This window comes from Chlamydotis macqueenii, chromosome 1, assembly GCF_036417535.1.
Source record: "Chlamydotis macqueenii isolate bChlMac1 chromosome 1, bChlMac1.mat, whole genome shotgun sequence".
Classification (NCBI taxonomy): domain Eukaryota; kingdom Metazoa; phylum Chordata; class Aves; order Otidiformes; family Otididae; genus Chlamydotis; species Chlamydotis macqueenii.
The window spans coordinates 193,050,728-193,075,562 of record NC_141556.1 but is presented as its reverse complement, the minus strand read 5'-3'; the positions used below and the strand labels follow the sequence as shown (position 1 = coordinate 193,075,562).

Genomic DNA, 24,835 nt, shown 5'->3' with positions numbered 1-24,835 from the left:
GTGTCTGCCTGTTTATTTATTTTCTTGCTCATTTTCAAGTGGAAGAGCAATGAGTTTGGAGCGAGGGCGAATGGGAGAGTGGCCAGCCAAGGAACGGAAAGCCTTGCCACCATATCTGATGTCTCCTGAGGCACCACTGTGGCAGACGCTGACCAGTACCTATATTCCCAGGAAAATCCCCAATTCCATAACCCACTAGAAACCCTTCGGGGGTTAATTTGCAGGCGGTAATTCCCAGGAAGAACGGGCAGAGGCAGAACCGTCCCACAGATCCCATTGCGGGCACGGTCTGTGCTCCCTGTACTGCTGCCTCTGTCGTGACGCCCGTGTCTTCCATTGCAGGTCCCCTTGGCAGCACGGACGCGTGGGTGGCTGGTCCCGCGAGGTGCCGGGGAGTGGGGGGGACAGGGCGGATGGCGGCGGCGCAGGGCGCGGCGCGGTCCCGCCAGGGGGCGCTGCGGCCCGGCGCGGTGCGGTGCGGTGCGGCGGGCGCGGGCGGGGGGCGCGGGTGGCGGCGGGCGCTGCTGGGCGGCTGCGCCCCCGCCGCTATAAAAACACGGCCCGCACCCCGCCGCCGCTCCGTCCTGCCGGTGGGGGGAGGCGGCGGCACCACGACCGGCACCAGCAGCACGGGAAGCAGGTGAGCGCCGCGCGTCCCCGCCGCCCGCCTGTCCCGGCGTGGGCGGCGCGGGCTCCGCTCCCCTCTGCGGGGTGACGGGGGTCGGGGTGCTCCCCTCGCCCCGCATCGCCCCCGCAACTTGGCAGCCGAGTGTTCCGGAGTGGGGAGAGGGGGCGGCCCTGGCGGGGTCCCGGCTGAGCCCCTGGGGCTCCGTGACCGTGGGACGGGACACGGACAAAAAGCTCTTGGAGGTGAGGAATGGCCCCTGCGTGGGGCGCCACGCGGGTGCCGGGGAGGTGGCGGGTATGTAGGCTGCCCCTCTCCCCTGCCACCGGTTTGGGTGGCGAGATGATTAAGCTTATTAAGGTGGGTAATGTATACCAGCGAATCGCTTCAGCCAAAAGTTTTGAGGATGCTGATAAATGGTCTGACTCGAGTGGGCATCGCTATCTGCGTGGCATCTGGGCAAAGACAAAAATTGCCAGCTTTATGGCAGCAGTGTGTTCACGGTGTGGCAGTCCCATGGGAAGTGGGGTCCCAGAGTGGGCCAGGGATGAGTGAAGGGGTCATGGCAAGTGCTGCGTTGCAGCAACCCACTGGCTAACAGGGCTAAAACTGCCGTTACCCTCTGACCCTTCTGTGAAATTAAACAGCACGTCATTATTTTTCTTAAGAATGATGAAAAAAATAAAGGTGCTACTGTGAATTACAAGGTAGTGTTTTGCTAGGAAGGGAAAAACAAATCCATGGAAGACAGGGCAGTGGGTCCAGGTCTCCCTACTCAGATAAAACACCTCTACTTGAGGAGCTGTTCATCTAGGTCGGTTGTTTCCAACTCTTGTTTAGATGAGTCTGGGTACCTTGTTCCTCCTCCTCCTTGCTTCATCCCCCTTGCTGCCTCTGTCCCTGCTTCTTTCTCCCTGGTCTCCGTCACTGCCTCCTGAGGGAACAGCAGTGGAGAGGCTGCTTGCGTGCCTTCGCACTCCCTACAGGCACCTCTGTTAGGGAGCCAGCGATCCCTGATCACTCTAACCATGAAAAGAGCAAGTCAGTGGGAGCGCTGACATTTATCATTCCATTAAAAAGTGCAAGATCAAAAAATTAATAAATATTTCTCAGTGGGTCGAGCATTAGATATATTTACTGATATTAAGGCATGGGTGGAAAAATAATTAAATGCCAAGTGTTTGCATACAGGTTAACTTTGCAATGGACGACTGCATTAAGGAGGCACTTGGCTGCAATTGAGCTGGATATAATGTGATGCATAAATGCCTTGTTTTGATTTGTGCTGTTTCATACAGGAATTGTTTTATATTCTCTACATTCAGTGTAGTGTTTGTGGGTTTTATTGTTTCTCATCCCCAATTTCAAGCAGGGATGTGGGCTTTTCTATATCCCCTGCTACATAAACTCTTTACCAGTCTGCCCCCTTCCAATGCAATTAAAGATACCCAGCTATTTGTCTCCTATCTCTGCAATCTGTTGTGGAGAGCAGTTACAGCCTGTGCTGCAGGAGAGTGGTGTCAGTGAGCTGCATGTATGCAAATGAGGCTTAACTTTTCATTCTGCTTTATTTATCACCTTAATTTCTGCAGAAAGAAGGCCTATCTTAGCCTATGAGAGGGAATGCTGTAAGTGATCCTTTGAGCAATACACTGAGTTTGGAAATCGCTAACTGCGATGAGGCGGGGGGTGGGGGTGAGAAAAGCTTTGCAAGGCTGTGTCCATGTGGTTTGTCTGAAGCAGCTTTTGATATTGTACCATGTCTTTCCCTGTGTTCCTCTTTTTAAGGACAGAGCTAGGTATTTGACTGCTGATCTAACAAATGACAGGTGTAGGTTTGGGTCAGATAGGTACTTTTTCCAATTCTTTACTGCAAAGCTTCTTCTGTGGTAAAGTTTTCTAGGGTGTTGTCTGTTGTGATAGTGACTGTAATAAACCAGAAAGTAGCCTAAATTTCTGGAGTGTATAGAAATGCAAAATATATTTATGGTATAGTAAGTGGTGCTAGATATTTAGGAAGACAGCAGGGAGAGAAGAGTGAGCAGCACATCTGCAGAAGTGCAGTTCTCCACATCTGTAAAGCACAAAAGCACATCAGAGGCTGTGCAGGGCATTCAGTAGCCAGTGAGAAATAGTCCTCCCTCTTAATAAGTTAGGAAAAACCAGGCTTTCAGCTTCGACTGTGCATTCTCTATTTTTTAAGTTCATGGAGGAAGCACCCAAAATCAGCGTAGGACAGAGAATGGCAGCTGAAATGCAGGCTCCAGTGACGTGTTTTCTTCAAAGAGTCATATGATGGTAGGTGAAGTGAAGCACATGGTAGAGACCAGTACACAGGGATTGGTTTAATATTTGATAGAACACTCTGGAGGAGAATAATAATAATGCATGCTTCAGTAAAGACATTTGCTGAAACACCAGTAAGAAGCACTGCAAGAGGATCTCTTCCCTTCCAGCCCCGGCTGGATGCTGAGATTTGCTAAAAACTACTGAGGCACAGCTGATTTAGCAAATGCTTTCCCTACACAAGTATTGCATTTTATCATAAGTTGTTTATAATTATACTGGTCTTGTTTAAATGCAACTTCTACTGAACACTCTGCAGTCAGTTTTGTTAAAGAAGTTCTAATTAGCTGGAAGTGGAAAGACAGTAGGAAAGAATAGGAAAACTTGGGTGCATTATGGTTTGTTTTGTACCAGAGCTTGCTATTGTGAACTCAAACCTGTTTAAACAGTCTTTCTTCAGGAAAATAATTCTGACAGATTTTTCTATAACTTTTTCTGGTACTATCCTAATATAAATAGCATCCTCATGAGCCTGGGAACACTGTCACTTTCTGTTGCCGGGTGTGCGTTTGATGCTTTGCTCTCCGAAAACCTTATTTGTTTCTGTCCATTGCCATTACATGGTATCATCTTGCTATGATGGATTCTCTAGTGGGGAACTGGGAAGAGCTTAAGGTCCAACATTTCACCCAAGGTCACCAAAAAGATCTCTGGAGTACAGACAAATGACTATCCCCTGTGATTGATTTCATGAGAAAGACCTACTTAGGGAGGGTTTGTAGGGTGAGAATTAAGGATGTCCTGGTTTCGACTGGGATGGAGCTATTTTTTTTTCCCAGTAGCTGCTGTTTAGGATTTAGTATGGGATTTGGTATGAGATGAATGTTGGTAATACACTGGTGTTATTAGTTGTTGCTAAGAAATCAAGGACTTTTTCCAGCTTCCCAGCTTTTGCTAATGTGCAGGTGCAGGAAGCTGGGAGGGGTATAGCCAGTACAGTGAACCCAAACTGGCCAAAGAGGGTATTCCATACCACAGACATCATGCTTGGTATATAAATGGGGGTTGGCTGGTGGGCAGCGCTCTCAGGATCATTCTGAGGTCGCTCTCGATTCTGTTCTGTGCTGCTTGAGACGGGCTGTATTGGTCGGCAGGCGGTGAGAAATTGTGCATTCATTGTTTTATATATCCTATTAATATTATATTTTTAAATTATTATAACAATTATTTACATATTATTATAATTTTTCCTTTTCTGTCCTAGTAAACTGTCTTATCTCAACCCATGAGCTTTCCTTTCTTTCCGAGTCTTTCTCTCATCCCACCTGGGAGGGGGGAGGGTGAGTGAGCGGCTGCATGGTACTTAGTTGCTGGCTGGGTTTAAACCATGACAGGGGAAATGATTAACTGATATAAATTGCTGTAATTCACAACTGAGTGATTTATGCCAATTAAAGCTCTGTCCCATATTACTCTGTTATACAGAACCAGGTTTGTATTTTGCAGCCAAAATGCATATCCAGAAAACATTCAAAACATTTGAACAACAGACCTTCAGTACAAGACAGAGCTGTCCGGAAGACTTTATTTAAGCAATCACCTCAATAATTTCTTTAAAGAATACAGTTCTCTTTTTCAATTAAGTAGCTACAAAGCTAGCAGTCAGGCAAACAAGTTCAAAGCTCCTGGGATGGTTGGACCTTCTCATTTCAGGGCAGGAACTGTTTAGTGCTTGAGGAAAAGTTGTTGCTTTTGTGGCATAGTGTGGCATAGCACATAGTGCTGCACAGAAAGTGGTGTCAGTGGTGTGCTGGATGGAAGGTAGGGAGATCCAAGTTACATTCCTGCATGATTGTGGTAAAGTTGGTTTAAGGCACTGCCTTAGCTTCCGCTGCAAAAACTGGGAGGAGTATGCTGGCCCATCTTGCAGGGCATTTGGGGACTGTGGATGGAGAAGTCCATTTTATTCCAGCAGAGGTATCCACATCAAAAGTCTCTGCAAATGACTTAATCTTCAGAAGCATCTGGTGTAGCAGCAGTTCCCAGGCTTTTGCTGTTAGTGACATCGCTTACAGATCAGTGATTTTATGCAATCCTCAAAACTAGCAAAAGCATCAGCTGAAAAAAATTCCTTGGATTCCCCTCCCAGCCTGTAATCGTGACCCTTAATTTAGATGATGGTATAATACAGGTTGTTGCTCCTTATATGAGCTGAGGGCTATTCTGCCCAGAGATAAACTTATTTGAAACAGCTATTGCATGGGATGTGGAGCTGGAAGAAAGGCTTAACTTCTTTGCACAGCTGTGAGTTTCACTTCATGGGCATAATCACCAAACACTTACAGGAGAATGACTTCCCTCTGAAATCATAGTTAGAAAGTAAACAAGCATCTAAAACACATCCTGGGCTAATTAGTTTCTCTATTGAGTTTTACTTTTTGGATTTTAACTATTTGATAGCTTATCCTAAATGAGTCTGCTTCTGTTTATTATCCTTGCTCTAAGTTTTGGCAAAATGCTAGGGCTACAAAGAGCCAGTCTGGCAGACAAGGATAGCTTGAGGAACAGAGATGCTCCAATAGATGCCTTGGCCCTCTGGCATGTGTTGTCTCTGCCAAGTTTTTTTGGGGGCACATGGAACAACAACCCTTGAAGCCACCTGAGATTTTTTCAGTCCAAGACGGTCCTCATAATAGTTCTCAAGTTTATACTGCCAGAAAAATTCAGAGGGACCAGATGACTCAAGTAATCTATTTCTGCACTACAGGGTATGTTAGTGTTACTGAACAAGAATTAGATTGTGATAGGGGAAAAATAAAGCTTTGTATTAGGCATTTCCAAGCTCAGTGTAACTTCTTCATGCCAGAATGCTGGGAGGAATCATGATGTGCTATGCACAGCGAAAGCTGGCAGGATGCTGCGCACAGTTAAGGCATTCAGAAGTAAATAGCACTTGAGTGTGCTCGGTAGAGCCGTGCTCTCAGAATGAACGCGTTCCTTCTGGTCTACCAGGCCATTGGGATTTGAGGTTTTTTAGCTTTTTTATGAAAAGTTGTTTAACTGTTGATGCAATATAATAGTGAGGCTTTCAAATGGGAACAATACTGAAACAATCTCTGGAAACGATCTATATGAGCCTTGGTGAAATCAAACGGCTGGATGCGCAAAACTAGAAATGTTACAGAGATCCGGAGCAAGCGCTTAGGACAGGGTTGCTGTATCCTGATCGCAATCTGAATGTTGTTTGAGCTTCAGTGCTATGAGGATCAAGACAAGTATTCAGCATGGGCACTAAAACTGGGCTATTTCTTCAGTGTGTTAAAATACTGAGAGGCTGGGAGAATAGGTAGGAAATCAGAGCAAGGAGGGTTTTTCACTCCTTTTTCAGACCTTAAACTAAGAAAACTTTAAAAGAACATTTGAAAAGAATGGAAAACTTTCTTTAAACATAGTTTGTAAGCTGGAAGGAAATGAGTAAGTTTCTAAAACAAAACCAAACTGGGCAAAGTGCTAATCTTGATATGACAGTAGCTTGATCAAATTACCAACTCGGACTTCCTGAAACATCTGCATCTACCACTGCTGGAGCATGCCCCAAATGTATGAGTTAAGTGGCTTACAGCTGGGCCAAACAATGGATTTTGTTGTTAATATACCTGTTTTCTTAAATAACACGATGTGGATGTGTAGATGTACAATGTAAAATTGTGTGCATTACCATCAGGATTACTTACAGTAATAATTTAAGAAGACGAGGAAGTCTGGAGATTGTGCCAGATGAGCTTGCATTTTTCATTGATGAAAGACCAAGTGCCAGAGGGGCTCATGGCCACCATCCAATGCACACAGTGAAGTTCAGAGCTAGGTCCACAGCCTTTATTCATGTGAGTAATCCTTTAATGTCAATAGAGCCAGCAAGATACTGATGCTGAAGAAATAGGAGCCCTCAGGCTCGGTTCAGAAGATACCAGCTTTGCCCTCTACTGAGGACCGTGTAGGAAGGTGGACAAAGGTTGCTTTATTTCACTTTTCTGGATCTCGAGGCCTTGGGCAAAGTGAGAGCTGAGTCACTGTCACTATAAGCTGCAGCAGCTTTAAGGTTAAACTGATTAGAGTGGATAACATAACACTGAGTCTGACAGACCCACAATGTTCATTTTTAGCTGCTCAGCACTTTTAAAAAATCAAATCATGGAAAAGCTGCCTGGTTTGATTGTTCCTATTACATAATAGCAATGTCTCTGGGATTTGAGAGAAGCCGCGAGCAACATTTCCCTTATGTAACAAATCCAAGTTGCTCTAATCCCTGCTGTGCTGCCGCTGACCCTGGGCAGCCAGGAACAGCCGGGAGCGGGGCTGCAGGGTGTCTGTGGAGCAGAAGCCCTTTGCTCTGAGGGGTTTTCTGCCAGTCATTTTTGCTGGATGTGCAGTCTTTTTTTCTGCTAATAGAGTGCAAATAGGGGCTGAAGCGGAAATCCTGCTCTTAAAGTCTTGTCTTGCTCCTTATGGGCACAAGTGATCCTCCCCACTTCCTTTTTTTTCTGAAATACCAGCCTTTCCCCCAGTTTCTAGCTGGGAACAGGTAATCTCATTATCTTCGTACCTTTGCTCCTGTGCTTGTTAAAAAAAAAAAAAGGACTAAAGACCATGTCACATCATTGGAGCAGGTCCTCCTGAACTTTTCCTCTGTCTTTTGGGACAGTGCCAGGGGCCTGATGTCTGGGGGGATGTGCTGGGCTTGCCAGGGTGTGTGCTTTGGGGGAAGAGCTGCAGCCAGGCACCATCCTGAATTCGGGGGGCCTCCTGTGTCCCTCTGGCTTCCGTGGGGTTTTGGGGCCTCATTCCTGTCCTGTGATTTCACGTGGAGGTGGTGGACCTGCGTGGGAGAAGTCAGTTCCATGTGCTTGGGCCTTGGCAGAGGACCTGACTCTTTGCTTGAGCCTGTCATGTCAATGGGTTGTCTTGATTACAGTGGATAAAACAGTGTGGAAGAGCATCCAAACCCCTAGCCCTGCCCACGGGGTGCATGTGCCTTGCCAGCTGCAGATCTTGTGCTGCCGTCTCCATGGGAGAGCACTGCTCTGCCCTGGTCTCCTTGGCTGCCTCCGGTGTCATTAGGAGCATTTGAAGAATGACAACATTTAAAAAAAAAAAAGCAACATTATGAGACTGTTTGGGGGGAAGGATTGAGGTAGCTGTGCATGAAGAGACCTATCTAATTAAAACCGCAGGGGAGTGGAGATGGTGGCTAATGAGGCTGAACATAAACTTAATTTAATGGAGTTATTTGAAAAGAGGCAACTTGCCTTGCTGGGGAAAGAAGGGTGTGCGTGGGGGGAAATAGAACGTACCTGGCATTTGATATTAAAATTTAATTTTTTTTTTTGTAATTAGTGCATGTTTTCCTTCTAATTATTTTGGATTTGGGATTTTACCACATTTATGTGAAATTTATCATAAATGGTGACCATCAGTTGCATGCGAATAAAACATTTTAGAAGATTAGTTAATTTCTTACCTAGAATCCCATTTATATCTTCTAAGCTTTTTATCTAACTCTTCTCCACTTAATCTTTACTATAAGGGGAAAAATGAGTCTCGTGTGATTTTCTCCTTTTCCCTCAGCTATCCTTTCACCTTCTTCCTCTGACTCTGCCTTTTCTTCTGTCATACTCTCAGGTCTCACCTGATCTCCACCTGCTCTGCTTATCACACAGTCACATACCTCCTCTTGGTCTTCCTTGTGCTCATACCTCTTAACTCTTTAGTCTAACTTTCTCTTTCCCATCCTAAAACAAACATACATCACTGACATATGAAACCCAAAACCTTTTCCAGCTTTTTTATCATCCAATGATCTGGTCAGTCCCACTTAGGAGATACCCTTCTAGTTTTGTCTTTGCTTCTCAGCAGTTTGACTTTGGCCCTTTTTACCACTGGTAAAACCACATCTCATGACGTGTTACCAAATCTCAGGACTGGCTTTCTTTTCTTCTCTACCTTGTCTTTTGCTATCATAACTCACGTTCTCTGATTCACAATGTTTATTTCTTGTTATTGCAATCTTTTCTTGACTTCTGGGAGAAGTTCCTTCTGTGTGTTTTCTGGATGATTTTACTTGCTCTTTTTTCTCCTCTTTCCCTTCGTACTTCTGGGTGATCTCATCACAAGCAAATTGAGCTGAATCTCCCTGCATAGCACTACATCATCCTTATCCCATCAAAATGTGGCATAGGGACAGGGTGTCAAATAGCACAGAGTCCCTTAAAAAGCGTGATCTCTGTAAATACATTAAAACCTGACTAGGTTTAATCTGTGCTTCTCCTTCAGCCTGTGTACCTAAATTTGACTTGAGAGTGGTGACTTACTCTAAAGATACTCCAGAGGAAGAGGAACAGAAAACGCAGAGTTTTTGTTTCACAGGTTTTTGTATCCTCTTTCTCTTTTGAGAGTAGGTGCATTGCTTCATTTCACGCGCTTCAAACACAGACCAGCTTATCTGTGAGTTAATGCCAGGAAACTTGGATGGGATCACAATCAGAAGAGCAGGATGTTTAATCTTGAGCACTGTGTTTATGAAAGACTTGATGGTGTATGACCTTGTTACCTACTCTAATTCTAACAAGTCTTTTTTTTTTTAAGGGTTTCCACCTTGGGACTGTCTTCTAGAGCAAACTATCACCAATGGAAGTAAAATCTGTTTTTCCAGCATTCTGGGTAAGTTTTTCTTCTGTATTGCTAATGTCTGATTTGATCTTTTAAATGTATTTGCCACCAAAGAACTCTTTTGCAGGTTATCTTTGATTATTATTAGTGCTAGTCTGTACAATGAAGAGAACTCCCTGTAGCAATAAACAACAGAGATAAAGGTGACTTCAAAGCAGACCGTAAGACTCTCTTACTGGAGGGAATTATCAAACAAATACAGACCTTTGCTTTCCTAATGTTTATTTCTGTCTGGTAAGTATACTATATATTGAAAATATGAATATCTAAACCAAAGTACTATATATCTAAACTAAATCCAGTTACTTTTTGAGGTAATATGACAATATTTGAAGATAGTCTTTCATGCTTGGGAAGGCATAACCTTCTAGGATGGGAGTTGACTGGGACATGGATCTGGTAAAGTTATGATGGCATGAGGTTGTTCAGTTGTGAGCAGTAACAATGCTTGCTGAAGCCTCTGGGAGGTCAGCCATGATGTTTTACCTGGAAAAAAACAGCTATGCTGGCAAGTTGTGGGGTGGTGTTTGCCACCTCACTGGGAGGAGGACAATGTAGGCTCTGGAGGGGTACTGCCAAACCATGGAGGGAGATGAGGGAGGCCACAAGCGGCCTCTTCCCCACCTACCCCCAAGCAGGCTGGCTAGGTGCATCCTTGGCTTTGTCCTAGCCAAGGGTAACCTCAGATGGACCAAATAAAATCAGTGATGAGTCTGCTTTTTTCTGTGATGACTAGGTTGTGATGGGACAAAGTGTCCTTTTCTGGTCTCATACTGTCCCCAGTTTTACAGCAGGCTCACAGTTGATTTTCCCTGTGCATCAGCAAGGTGTGACAGCCAGCTATGTTCTGTTGACTGAGCAACCATGGGAGGTAACCACAAGAACAATTGTCCACACAGCCCAGCGTATGCCTCCCTGAGTATGCGTCTCCTGGGGCTAGGACTGATCCTGTCCCTCAGGTGATAAACCACAGCCCAGCTGGAGAGATTCTGATGGCAGCCTGGCTTAAGCATTGCTCTTTGCATTGGGGAGACTTGGACCTGGTGTCAGAAAGATCTGGCAAGAGCAGCCAGCACTGGGAGAGGGTCAGGACCTCAGCAAAGCCTGAGGGCTTGGCTCTAGCGTGTGGAACCTTACGTGATGAGGAGGCATCCAAGGGGTGATGTTTCTGTGGTAATCAGACTGAGAGCAGAAAGCAGATGGGAGCAAAGAGAAAAGAAACTCAGGTCACTGGCAAGGACATTCCCACTACCTCTATCCTCAGTGTAGGAAATCTTATACCATGTCTGTCTCCCTCTCCAACCAGCCTGTAGGGCTAATAGGGACTGACAGAGCTCAGAAAGGTGAAGCAGACACCATCATGGCATGATCTCAGCTTTCAAGCGACTCTTCATACACACAGATGCCTTTCGGGACAGTGTTGTGTGATAGGAACTGTATAGTCAGAGGAGTTTGGACAGGAATATCCATCCCTTACCCAAGTCAAAAGCTGTTTCTTTGGCAGCAGTCATGCTTGGTCACAGATGATGTGGTTTTGGCTGTGAAATGGGTGATTGAACTGGTATGTTACTGTCTTCTGAGTGGCACATGCATCCTTGTTATAATCCTGCATCCTTCAGGTGGCTAAACACCAAATGAGGGAAATCTCATGTTTAAGGGCTTACAGATGGCATGTGATGCTCCAACATTGTCACCCTGCATGAAAGAAGGGAAGGCATAGCGCCATGCATATCTTCTGTTTGAGGACAATATTTGCAGGACACTGTGCTGAGTGATGCAAAGGATGTACAAAAATGCCTTTTATGCATTTCCCATATACAGATGACTTATGGTTTAAAAGCAGAAGTCATTTCTGCCTTCTAATTACTGAGGCTGTAAGTCTTGTACCTCAGCCAGTGAAGCTAAAGCTGTATAACTCTTGTAGGTGGGAAGAGTTGCTGTTTGGACCCTCACAGAGAGTGGTCCTGTGTACAGTTCTCCCAGTTCCATTAACTGGACAAGGTCAAAGGCTGGACCCTGGATTTGGAACTTGGCTACAGAGCTGGAAAAACACAAGCTGAAGCAAAATACAGATTAATCTCACTGAGTATTCTTTACTCATTGTAAATGAGACCCCATTGCTCTCTACCTGAAAGGAGGTTGTAGGGAGGCAGATGTTGTTTTTTTTTTTTTTTCCCCAAGTAACTAGTGATAGGACAAGAGGAACTGGCCTCAAGTTGCAACAGAGGAGGTTTAGATTGGATATTAAGAAAAATGTCTTTACTGAAAGAGTGATCAGACACTGGAACAGGCTGCCCAGTGAAGTGATGGAGTCACCATCGCTGGAGGTGTTCAAAGAATGTGTAGACATGGCACTTCAGGACATGGTTTAGTGGACAAGGTGGTGTTGGGTTGATGGTTAGACTTGATAATCTTGGAGGTCTTTTCCAACCTTAAAGATTCTATGATTCTATGATTTTCTATATATCCCTGTGTATTTCCCAATTTGGTTGAGGACTTGCTACTGCTTGGATAATGGTTATGAAAAGAATTGTGTCAATATCCAAAAAATGGAATTGTACAATGTTTCAGTATTCTGTAATTACATCTAAATGAGGTAAGATTAAAAAAAGCAGAGGAAGTAATTTCTTAGTAGCTTTCTCCAAAAGGTCACATTAAAGCATATGTTGTTTCACTGTTAATGGGTACTGAGTACTTGTTGTACTAACATGCCTGCTTCCTTTTTGAGTTGACATGTCAATGGTATTCAAGTAAGGCCTGTGAGAAGCAGCTTGAAGTTTTTGATTCCTTGTGGCTAGGAGGATTGGAAATCAAAGGCCATCAGCTGAAGAAGAGCTCTGGGAATCTTTGAAATGAATTTGCTGTGATAAATGTTAGAGCTATTTACCTTCTGAAGGGGAAAATTTTGCCAGAAGTAGATGTCGAATAGAGCAAGAAATGTAAGAGGCCGTTTTGCAATTTGAGTGCTTGCTGCAAACCTAAGAGGACAAAGTTTCCTGGCTCATTCCAGAGTTGCCTGCAAGAATGGTATTTTCAAACCCCTGTGTTTTGTTTCAAATAGGCAGGACCAAATAGTGTTTGCTTGGTAGAGGTAATGTGACTTTCACCTCTTTTGTGCTGATCCTAAGAACACTGTGTGGGAAGGTGATGGGTATACAAGAGCATAACTCTATCTAAAAGATTTGTGTGATATTAGTGTTACAGTTGCAGCTGTACCTGACAGGGGGCATTCTGACATGCCATGGAAATACTGTTCTGATAGCATTACTTAAAAATTCCTAAGGAATAGGTCAAAGTGGTCTACATGGGAAGTTGTGGATCAAGAGTTTGATACAATGCCTCTATATTTATGCAAATAGCTAGTGAAATGTTTCAAAGAGGGACAGATTTTTGCTACTTTCAGCTAAAAAAATCAGAAATTCAGGGAAGTGACCTGATAATATTTTAAGTCATCCAGTAATTTAACACTGAATTACAGTTGAAATCCTGTAGAAATACTCAAGACACTTTATACTGTATCAGATGGATTAGGCGTGATTCACTTATTGCATTAAATTCCAGAGGGATTAATAATGTCTGGGTCATTGTTTCCTAGGCTTATAAATTTAAAGACCAGAGGGGACCACATGAATATCTGTTCTTACTGCCTGCTCAGTGCAGGTCAGATAAATGCAGAATATATCAGTAGTAGTCCTTTAATTTTTCTTTTAATGTATCTTCCTGAAAGAGACAAAGGTCTTGATTTAAAGGGTACCAGTAGTAATGAATCTACTATGTTGCAGGTAAATTGTTCCAGTAAATAATGAGCCTCGCCTTTTGAGGCTGTCTGTAGCTCTGTTCAGCTTCCAAATGTTGTACCTCATTTTTTTTTTTCTGCTGGACTGTCAAGGAATCTGTTATCTGGATGCTGATTCTCCATTTAGTTAGCCACTTCTGAAATTAATTTACTATGAACTGTGTTGATGTAGTATGGTAGATCTTTTAATTCAGGATTTTATGTATAGCATGACTTTAAATTGCTGCATAGTGTGGAATTAGGACTAGAAATACGTCCTGTCAGCACGTTACCATTATCAAATGATGATGTAACTGCATACAAATGATCAGATTTACATGACCAAGCCTATTTTCCATACAGCTGTGTTGATTGGTGTTAATTATGCTACTGTCTTTCAATGCCTTATTGATTGTGTCCCATGATAACCTTTCCCTGCTGTTACACACTACTGATGTCAGTCTCACTGTTCAATAGGTGCTTTGGTTAGACAACTTGACCCTTTTAAATACTGCTTTGATATTAACTCTCTTTCCACTCACCAGGAACTTCTAGTGTTAGAATCATAGGATCATAGAATAGTTTGGGTTGGAAGGGACCTTCAAAGGTCATCCAGTCCAACCTCCCTGCAAGGAGCAGGGACATCTCCAACCAGACCGGGTTGCTCAGAGTCTCATCCAACCTGGCCTTGAATGTTTCCAGGGAGGGGGCATCTGCCACCTCTCTGGGCAACCTGTTCCAGTGTTCCACCACCCTCACTGTAAAAATTTTTTTCCTAATATCTAATCTGAATCTACCTCCCTCTATTTTAAAACCATTACCCCTAGTCCTGTCACAACAGGCCCTGCTGAAGAGCTTCTCCCCGTCTTCCCTGTAGGCCCCCTTTAGGTACTGGAGGGCTGCTATAAGGTCTCCCCGGAGCCTCCTCTTCTCCAGGCTGAACAGCCCCAACTCTCTCAGCCTGTCCTCATAAGAGAGGTGCTCCAGTCCTCTCGTCATCTTCGTGGCCCTCCTCTGAACCCTCTCCAACTGGTCCATTTCCTTATGTTGTGTTCTGATATTTGTTAAAAGCAGTCATTGAATCAAAAGCTATTGGTACATCTACCCTCTACTCTTGAATGCAGGATTTTAGCTGAGGAGCTATTTAAAGCTCTTGCTGGTTGCTGATGGCATGGGAGGTATGTCATCACTATAAGATGTGAATACAGCATCTTACATCTTTCTGAATGCAGAATAGAAGTAGTTGTCAAATATACTTGTCTTTTTCTGAATAGTTCGGTCATTTTTGTCTGGAATGACCAGTTATTGAAATCATTGCTTGGCATTCACTTACTCTTGTTCCCTTTAAGGAGGAGCTCCTATTGTCAAACCTCACTGTAGCTTTTTAATGTTTTTTTTTTTTTTTTTCCCCTTCCATCATTTGCTTACATTTCTGCAATGTTAATTTGTATTCATTGCTATCAGTGTCTTTTTCCCCATCTGTTATGTACTGGGGGTTTTGTTTTACAGGTTTCTCTGCTGCTACTGTCACTCTCCTTAGCCAGAATTCTTCAACCAAAAAAGCTCCCTTTCATGGCTGTAGCACAGTGATTTTTCTCTTTTTGGCATGTAATAAAGCATCCCTTAGCAAGTCCTTTTTATATTTTTGTGTGTGACTATTTTCCCTTGCACAGTTTTGTTCATGATTGTTTTTAGGTTTGAGAAATTCTTTCTAGAATATCTAAACAAGTGAATTAGGTGTCAGTTAATGTTACATATTGTTTTCCAATTGCAAAAGAAATTAGAGCATTGCCTTTTGCCTGTAGTGAATCATAATTTTCTAGTTAAATGGTTCACCTGTATCCAGTAGGAGTCCAATATAACATCAGCTAGATTTGACCTCACTACTGTCTCATTAAGCCATGAATAGAACTCGCTGACTTTCCCATAGTCTTGCTAGTAAAGTGGTTCTCCCAGAACAGATTCTCTGCTAGCATAAAATTCCATGTGACAATATTTTTCATAACTTCAAGGATATATGCTTGAGGAGTGCCTCATTCGGTTCCCTTACCGCATTTGATGGATTTCTAGCAGACCTCAGCCTCTGTCTCAGCTTGTCACTTGCCAGTATTCAGATTTCGCTTGTCTCCTTGCACATGCGGTGCCCATTACTTTGTCTGCACACCCTGTTTCTCTCAAATAAGTACAGTGCTTTTCAGTGTTAATTTTTATCGTGTGTTTTTTATTTCTGTTACCTTCTTAGCCTTTAACAGAATTGAGCTTCCTTTTGAAAAAGGCAATTCTAATTTCTATTGAGATTGAGCCCAGTCATCGCTGTTGTAAGCAAGCTTTCAGCGGAGCAAATTGTTTGCCCTTTTTATAGAAGAAGCTATTCCAATATCAGCAGTATGGTGAAAGCATTGCTTTCTGTTTCTAGCTCTGCAATACGGGAATCACAAGCTTTTCGACAATTTGTGTTGACATGGGGATGCTCTTATTTGTCAGTTGGGCCTCTACATCAGTCTGGATGGCCTTTTGCAAGCTTGTAGTCGCTGCTAGGCTGCTCTGCCGACAAGGCAAACTTCAGGAGACGGAGTTCATGGTTGGCTTTGGGGCTGGCTCTGGACAGCAGCTGAGGCAGAGGGAAAGGACAGTAGCTGAGGTCAAAAGTTGATACGCTTTCTCTTCTCTCATGCTTTGTGAAAGTTTTGGAAGTATACTCTTAAAAAAATGGTTGCTACTGAGGTAACTAATAAAAATTTACCCAGCTAAAACAGCTTGCATGTAGAAATTGGCTTCTCACTATTTGAAGCTAGTGACTTGTCAACATGTGATCTTACTCTGTCACCAGAACTGACTTGCTCATCTACCCTTGGTGAGGGTTTGTAAGGAGCTGTATGGGCAGAAGATGGTTCGGATGAGATAGTCACATCCAAATGCCTGAGACATGCACCTCCCAGTATTATACTGTGCTTAGCACAAAAGTATGAGGGCAGCCGAGTGTTCTGAGTAGAGAACCTGCAGAATGATTTACTAGATGTATTCAAGTATGGATGTTGTACTCGGCACTGGTGAGACTGTGTCTTCAGGCTGCCCAAGAAGTGTCCAAAGAATGTGTAGACATGGCCCTTCAGGACATGGTTTAATGGACATGGTGGTGTTAGGTTGATAGTTAGACTTGATGATCTTAGAGATCTTTTGCAACCTTAAAGATTCTGTGATTCAAATGCTGTGTTCAGTTTGGGCCCCTCACTACAAGAAAGACATTGAGGTGCTGGAGTGTGTCCAAAGAGCAATGAAGCTGGTGAAGGGTCTGGAGCACAAGCCTTTTAAGGAGCAGCTGAGGGAACTGGAGAAAAGGAGGCTGAGGGAACACTTTATTGCTCTCTACAGCTACCTGAAAGGAGATTATAGTGAGGTGGGTGTTGCTTTTTTTTCCCCAAGTAACTAGTAATAGGATGAGAGGAAATGGCCTCAAGTTGTGCCAGGGGAGATTTAGATTGGATATTAGGAAAACTTTCTTCACTGAAAGGGTTGTCAAGCATTGGAACAGGCTGTCCAGGGAAGTGGTGGAGTCACCATCCCTGGAGGTGTTTAAAAGGCGAGGTGCTTTAGGGACATGGTTTAGTGGTGGACTTGGCAGGGTTAGGTTTACAGTTGGACTTGATGATCTTAAGGGTCTTTTCCAACCTAAATGATTCTTTGACTCCAAGTTACTGGTTTCCCGTGTATAACCACACCATTACTGAAAATGTTTCTAAGGAGCAGCATCCCAGCTGAAATAAAGTCCACAGAGCAGGAGTCAGCTTGTAAATGCTTTGGGACAAGAACACTGTTTTCACTCAGTGTTGTGTGGCTTAGTGTGAGGGATGCTACTCCAAGCATCCTTTCAGTACAAAGGATTAGTCAAATAAAACGAATATACACAAGGGCTAAGAAATCATCCGTCTGCAATGACAGAATAGCAACAACTTCCTAAGCTCCTGGTTTAGCCTGCTTAAATAGTTACTTGCAAAGAATCTTCTGATATGTTAATTGTATTATTCATACTGTTTTTTCTGAATTTCAGAACAAAGTGTGACCTTGATTTCAAAGTAAAAGTGCATGAAAGCATGCTGTGCTTATTTTTCATAATTAATCATGTATAAGCCAATTTTATGGCAAAACAGATAAATGAGATGTCAGAACATTTGTTTGTAAATACTTTGCTTCAAGATGTTAGTGCAGTTTGGGTCTTGGCTTCAACAAAATCCAGGATTTCTTTCAATTTCACTGTAGGAAGAAAGCACGGCATGAAATATATACTGCAGTTGAGCTCTGAATGTATATGCTGTAACTCGAGTATTCATTTTGTTTAGTGATTGCAGTGTCTGCTAAGACATATAAAAAAAATCTTCCTTCTTCCTTTCTGTAGTGGCCTAGTGGGGTGCTACTTGTCCCCAGCATCCCTATCACTCACACGTGGACAGCTCAGGTTACATGAGACACTAACTTGGTAAGCATCAACAGTTTTGGGGCTGCAGTGAAGCAATATCAAAAGACTCATTCAAAGGTGGCTGCTGCTCAGACCAAGAAATGCCAATGAATGTCAGGGGGTCCTGAGCCTGCCTTGGAGGCTGAAGCTGGTGCTTTTCCAGAGATGACTCAGATGATTTTCCTCCCTTCAGAAGAGAAGACAAGTTTATACACTCTGCATCTCCAAAGGAGAGTACATGTGTTGATGATGGCCCTTGTTTGGCACTGCAGTTTTGTGTGGTGGGGTATGCTAGGTTTAGGGCCAGTGCAGCCTCCCATCCTCACCCTGGGGAGAGGTGAGGGGAGGGGGTTACCATGGCAAGTACCTCCTTACTGGGACTGCTTCCAGGGTGGGCAGATGGAGACATGGGGCCTCCCACCTCATGCCCGTGCAGTCAGGCTTTGCCATGTTTTGGCAGCGCGAGGGTATGGGGATGCTGTGGGGTGAGCTCAGAGGTGCGGGACAGCTGCTGCCGGTGGGAGTGGGTTGGTATACCCAGTGGAGTATACCAACTGGGTATACCAACCAAAGCCAGGGCTTTGGTTACAGGAACCTCCGTCAGGACAACCAGAAAGCCACACTGAAACTAAATGGGTAGAGCCATTTGGCTAATAACAAATGCCTTTGAACGTCATATACATATTATTTTGCATAATAAAGTTAACACTGTCAGCTGATGTGTGTATTAAAGTGCTTTTAAAATAGGATTTACTGAATTCTACTGTAAATTGTCACAGGACAGTATTTCATTGCTCACTTCAGTTGTCTCTCTACCTCTATTTAAGAACTCCTGGCATTTAGTATCTCTTACATATGCAGTATAATAGGTTTTGGCATTAGGCTGCATTCAGTGCATAAGCTAGTATTAGTTTGAGTCTTTTAGCCCTTCCTCCTAAGCTGCCAAGTTGTAGAGGATATAGCTTCAATGAGAGACAACAATTTAAACTTTCTTGGTGAACCAGTTTTGAGAAGAGTTTTTCTCAAAGGCAGAGTTTCGCACTGAAGCAGTGTGACTAAAAGCCTATGGGGGAATCAAGCATGGGGATGGTTTTAAGGAAGATCAAGGGACTGAATGCAATTTTTTCTTCAAATGATAATTAAAGAAACAGCATCCTCATTAGCATAATACACAAAATCATAAAAATAATTGGACAGATGCCTAATCTTGAATTGCTTCTTAATTTACAAGTACACATTTTAAAAGGAAAGCAATTGAGGTCTCTTCTTTCTAGCTGCCTGCCTGAATAATCAAAACTGCTGCTTATGTAACTTACTGTCTCAAAGAGGAAGAAAATACACACAAAAAAGTAAAGTTATGTACTTCAGGACACCACCCATACAATGTCTGTTGTACATGTGTACATAACAGAGCATCCACAGACCTTCAGGTCTTCTGAGACTGGATGCATTTAAGCAGATCTTCTCAACTGGGGCCGTATGGAGCCTCCAAGGAGTCTGAAGGCAGCCACCACAAAACTGAAACACTCATTTTATGTTGATTCTTGACACTAATCATCTAGACTGTAACCACTCTGAGTTTCTTATCATCACATGTTGAGCCACAGAGAAATGTATTTGAGACTCCCATCAAGTGTAGTTTTAGAGAAGAATGTCTCAATTCTTGCTAAGAGCAAAAATGACTTTCTGGTTTTACTGAAATTGTGAATCAGATGTGGCAAGGAGAAATAGGTGACATTCACATTGCCCCCTTGACTTACCTATATTCTGTTCTTGTCCTGTATAAGCTGTAATGGTGCAGTTTCTCTTTCACTTTCAATATCTCCTCGTTCTGTTCTTTTACCGTCGCATCTATAGGCTCCCGAAGGGTTTTGAAGTGAACCAAAATATTGTGAAGTCTCAGAATTCAATGTTACCACCTGCAAATGTGGGGAGGCTCATTAAACTGTGTCTACACTGCTGAACGAGAGCTGGGTATGGGGCAGGGAGTGACTGCCTTGCGCTGCTCGGTGCACCCTGCTCTGTGCTGGGACTTCTTCTGCACTACCCAGCACTCAGCTCAGGGTCTCTTCTGGGCCCCATACAGTGCCCTGTACAGCATAATTATTACTCTGTGTGCATTTTTTTTTCCTTTCAAAGCTTGTGAAATATGGTGAGCACTGGAGGACTTTTTGTAGTGTGAAAATGAGGGTACATGCTGTGAGAACACGGGGTCAGCAAGAAGGCGTGTTGGGAGCACTAAAACTCACTGGGCTGGTGATGGGAAACTGTGTTGGTGGGTTTGTGGGAGCCAGACCTGATTTGGTTTTGTCCATGGCGCTACTGAGAGAGGTCCCTGCTGTGAATGGTCCCCCAGGCCACACTGGGGGGTATTGCCAGACTGTTTAAAGAAGACTAACCTTAATTAAATGATAGTCCTTTCTTTGTCTAGCAGTGCTAGAGTGTGCATCTTTGGAACAGACTGGAGTGGGAATTACACTTTTAATAAGGTTAAGCGTATTGAGGAGAAAATGTTCTTTTAGGAGTGAAAATGATTTCTCAGTGGGAACTGAGTCTTGAATTATTCCACTTACAGACCCAATGCAAGGCAGAGGCTGGCTGCAAATGAATGTCAGATTTTGTGGCTGGAAGTGACCCTCCTTTTCTCAGATCCTAAAGCTTCTCTTCAGATGGAGAGCTAATAACCACCATTTTGTGAAGGAGTTGTGGCAGCCAGAGAGCTGAGAGGTAGGCTGGAGTAGGCAGTCTCTACCATAGCAGTATCCTGCCCCTTTGAAGCTTACATATTTTAATAAGTACAAATCCCAATTTAATAATGAAAAATCTTCAGATGATGACTAGCTTGACAAGGACGCTTCATAAAGTCAGAAGACCTTTCAGCCCTCTGCTAGGTGACTGCTACAAGTTATAGTGTCAGCTCTCTTGCAGGCTGGGTTCGTGTTTGACATTAAGACTGATAAGAAACAAGGTGGATGATTTAATGCTTTAGAGCAAGTATTAATAGTGCTCAGAAGATGTGATGGCAGTTAACTGGTTCAGTTTCCATCTTAAACTCTGAAGTAATTTGGAGTCAAAAACCCACCTGTTTGATTTTTCTAGTGTCTTAACACATTGAGCTGAACGTGATCCCTTTATATCCTTCTAATCATTGATTCATTAAGGTTGGAGAAGACCTCCAAGATCATTAAGTCCAACCATCAACCTACCACCACCATGCCTACTACACAATGTCCCGAAGTGCCGTGTCTTTATGTTTTTTGAACACCGCCAGGGATGATGACTCCACCACTTCCTCTGACAGCCTGTTCCAGTGCCTGACCACTCTTACAGTAAAGACATTTTTCCTGATATCCAACCTAAACCTCCCCTGCTGCAACTGGAGGCGATTTCCTCTCATCCTATCACTAGTTACTTGGGAGAAGAGACCAACACTTGCCTCCCTGCAACCTCCTTTCAGGCAGTTGTAGAGAGCAATGAGGTCTCCCCTCAGCCTCCTATTCTCCAGACTAAACAATCCCAGTTCCCTCAGCCGCTCCTCATAAGACTTGTGCTTCAGACTCTTCATCAGCTTCACTGCCCTTCTCTGGGTGTGCTTCAGCAACTCAACGTCCATCTTGTACTGAGGGATCCAAAACTGAGGCCCACAATATTTGAGGTGCAGCCTCACCAGTGCCAGGTACAGGGGCATGATCACTTCCCTAATCTTTCATGTATGCTGAAATAGTAGCCACGGAGCTGGAGAGCTCTGATATATAAAAGGCAATGCTATTTATCTTGCTGATACATGTATTTCCACACAGGGCTTTGAACTTGTGAAAGCTCTGAAGAATGAATAAATTGAGTGGTACTTACTAGGGTGTGCATTTTCCAGGCAATGCTCTATCTCATTCAGATCTGTAGTTACTAACACCAAGACATGAGCATCCTTACTGTTAGCTTGTCTGAATGCTGGTAGCACTTCCAACATTGTAGTCTGTAGGGCTCTGCAGACTTTGTCAGACTTTGGTCTGTGTGCATCCCTCTTCTCTGCTTACTGTGCCTGTGGCTGCTTAGCTGGGCACATGGTGCAGGCTGGAGGGTCCTTTCCTGGCATTGCATCAGGGTTTCTTTATCAGAAGAGGAAGATGGGCACAGGGCAGCATGGAGGTGCGTTGCTCTGCTGGGGTTGGGATGTAGTGGGAGTGCATCTCCAGGCCTGGGGATTCAGTTATTTCCAAAATAGCTCATTTTCACCTAGTTTGTGTTCATGGAGAGCTTTCTGTGGCTTATGCGTGCTGTAAGGACCAAGTCTGAAACAATCTTCCTCACTTTGTTTTTTTTTTTTGTAGATTTTCATTATATTCATTGCAGTCCTACTGATTTTTCTTGTGGGTCTCCTGATATTTCAGGATTTTTTAAATGCCTGTTTTGCATACATGTTATTTGTACATGCATGTATAAGCTTTTTCTAATGCCTACAGTGTGAGGGGGAAAAAAGCTAGAAAAAATAATGCAACTGCCTTCAAAGGCTAAACTAACAATTGACAAATAAATGTATTTTTAATGATGAGATTTTTGAGGAATGACTCATAATTTTTGAATTGCAGGGTTTTTCAATGTTACATTTGTTTTGCTCATTTGTTTTAATGACTCTTGCAAGTAAATAAGTGTAAGCTCAGTTATTTTTCCTGTTGGAAGTAAATGGGATTTTTTTTTCTGCTATTAAAATAATTCCTTTGAAATCTCATCTGTTTACATTTGAACTGCAGTTATGGATTTATCTGTGTTCCTCTGTTGGGATCCATCACTACAGTAGCTAAGAAGTTCCCCAGAAAAAACCCTCAGGAATGATCCTCCTCTTCCTCTCTGAAGGGTTTTAATTTTTTTTTCCCTGCGGTGTCTTCATTCATATTACATCACTGAATACTGAGATACAACCCTTCGTATTCATTTTTCCTTTCTGAAAAAGAGAAACTTGCCAGATTTAACTTTATCATAAGTCTTTTGTCCACCTAAATATTACTCGTGGTATGAACAATTATAATGTACAAAGATCTCTGAAGGAAGTATTCAGGCTACTTCTTACTTAAGTGAGTTTAACTCTGAAGAAAGGAAGAGGAGGTCTTCGCTGACATAGCAAACCATTCAAAGAATAACTGTAGGAAGCTTGGAGCCTATCTTCCATTTTCTGGTTTGCAAGAGCATTCTTCTTTTTCTGTGTGCCCTGATGGTGCTTAAGAATTGGTTCCTGTAAATTTCAAGGGTTTACTAATTTGATTTACATTTAAAATGCTGTTTCTATGGAGTCAAAAGTATGCTTTGCGTGCTGGTTCCATAGAAAGTACAAGAAAAGTAAATAGGTATTCCACTTCTCAATACGAGAAAAGATCAGGAGTATACCAAGAGCTGTTCTTTGAAAGTAAAGAAAAAAAAAGATAATCTTTCTCCTAAATCCTCCTGAAGAATACATTGGTTAGATATTTGTCACTTAGGAATTTTCTGAACGGAGGAAGCCGGAGTATAGGTGTGTAGCTTGCTTTAGAATGTATATTTTTTTCAGTTTTTACTCATAGGGGTAATACAAATATTTCCTATACTTAGGGGGCTATACTACTTCTAGATTAGAATAGAATTTATGAAATTGTGAACCTGACACAGTTTTTAAAGAAGAATATATTATTCTATTTTTGCTGTGAAAACATGTTCCACGCATACTAAATTTCAAAGACAACTTTGCTAAAATTTCCTATGCAATTGGCTTGGCATCTGCTAATTTAATTCCTATGTAGTCCTGTAATAGAATATAAATTAGAACTCTGGGGACTACTGATCATGTTCAGTGAGGATGAAATTTTGAAGGATATGAAAGAGATTGCTTTGCTCATATTGCACGTGGTGACAGAGAGGTAGAAGGAAATTTGAGGGAGTAAGTGAAGGGGCTTGAGCTCTCATCCCATACCAAACTCGACCTCAAATGTGAAGAATCTCTTTGTACAAAACATTTTTTTTCCCTGTGTCATATAAATGATTCAGAATAAACATGCTGTGATAATGAGTGAAAATGTGTTGACCGTCAACACCTTCTGCACCCTAAACATAATCAACTAGGATTTTCTTTCATAAATTTATCTCCTAGTCTCCCTCAATTAATTTACGCATTCCCTCACGCTCTCCTATAAATTCTTGACCTGATTCCCTTACCTTTCTCAGTTATTTTACTATCAGTAAAAATCTTTCTAGCTGTTATCTTTTTGATTCCCCATCTTCCTTCACCTGGGCAAAAGGGAAAACTATGGTGGGGGTTAGGAAATGTCGTGTTGCCAAAAGGCTCATCTCCTAATTAGAAGTGAACGGGACACAAATTATAATGGGCCATGTATATATTCACATTGAGATGTCTTGAAAATAATGTTTTGGTTCAGTTAGGAGAAAATATTTGTGTTGCTCAACTGACCTGAACTTGTGTTAGGTGGCATCATAGCTACACAAGTCTAGATGTAGGCAAGACAGAGAGGGAAAACTTATCTATTGATAAAGAAAGAAAAAAGGAAGAAGGAAACACCTTTCAGAAAAGTGGCTGCTGTTTTTTACCACTATTGATGGGTGTCTTCAAACTTTGCCATACCTGCCACATTTTCTTCCTCAACTTTTTCCAGTTTTTTTTTCTTGAAAAAATTAAATGTTCTCAGATTTACGTTTCTACTGTTGACACTGCACTTCACATGAAAAACATTTTATTTGGAAACATGCTGATGTTTTTGCCCAGCCATAGCTTATAAATCCATCTCCTCCTCCCCATCCCTGAGTGGGTTTTTTTTTTTAGTTCCTGTCTGGGACTGACCTGGTTTTACCGCCTTTCACAGTTGCAGTTACCACTGCTAGGTCAGCATTTTCCAAGACTACTTTTTTTAACCCTGACCTGCCTGATCTCCTGCCATGCTGTTCTGCACCTTAGCCCATCTCTGGTTCCTCTCTGTGAATGGCTCATCAG

At 42.9% G+C, this 24,835-nt stretch overlaps 1 protein-coding gene across 3 annotated transcripts in view; it reads left to right on the top strand.

The window, feature by feature from the left end:
- Positions 1 to 654: 654 nt before the first annotated feature.
- The window catches only part of MTUS2 (microtubule associated scaffold protein 2), a 317,361-nt gene continuing 293,180 nt past the window's right edge, over positions 655 to 24,835 (top strand). For all 3 annotated transcript variants that reach the window (XM_086772009.1, XM_086772008.1, XM_086772007.1), the window contains exons 1-2: positions 655 to 870; positions 9,554 to 9,628. The gene's annotated coding sequence lies outside the window, so the exon portion shown is untranslated. The remainder of the gene's footprint in view (positions 871 to 9,553; positions 9,629 to 24,835) is intronic.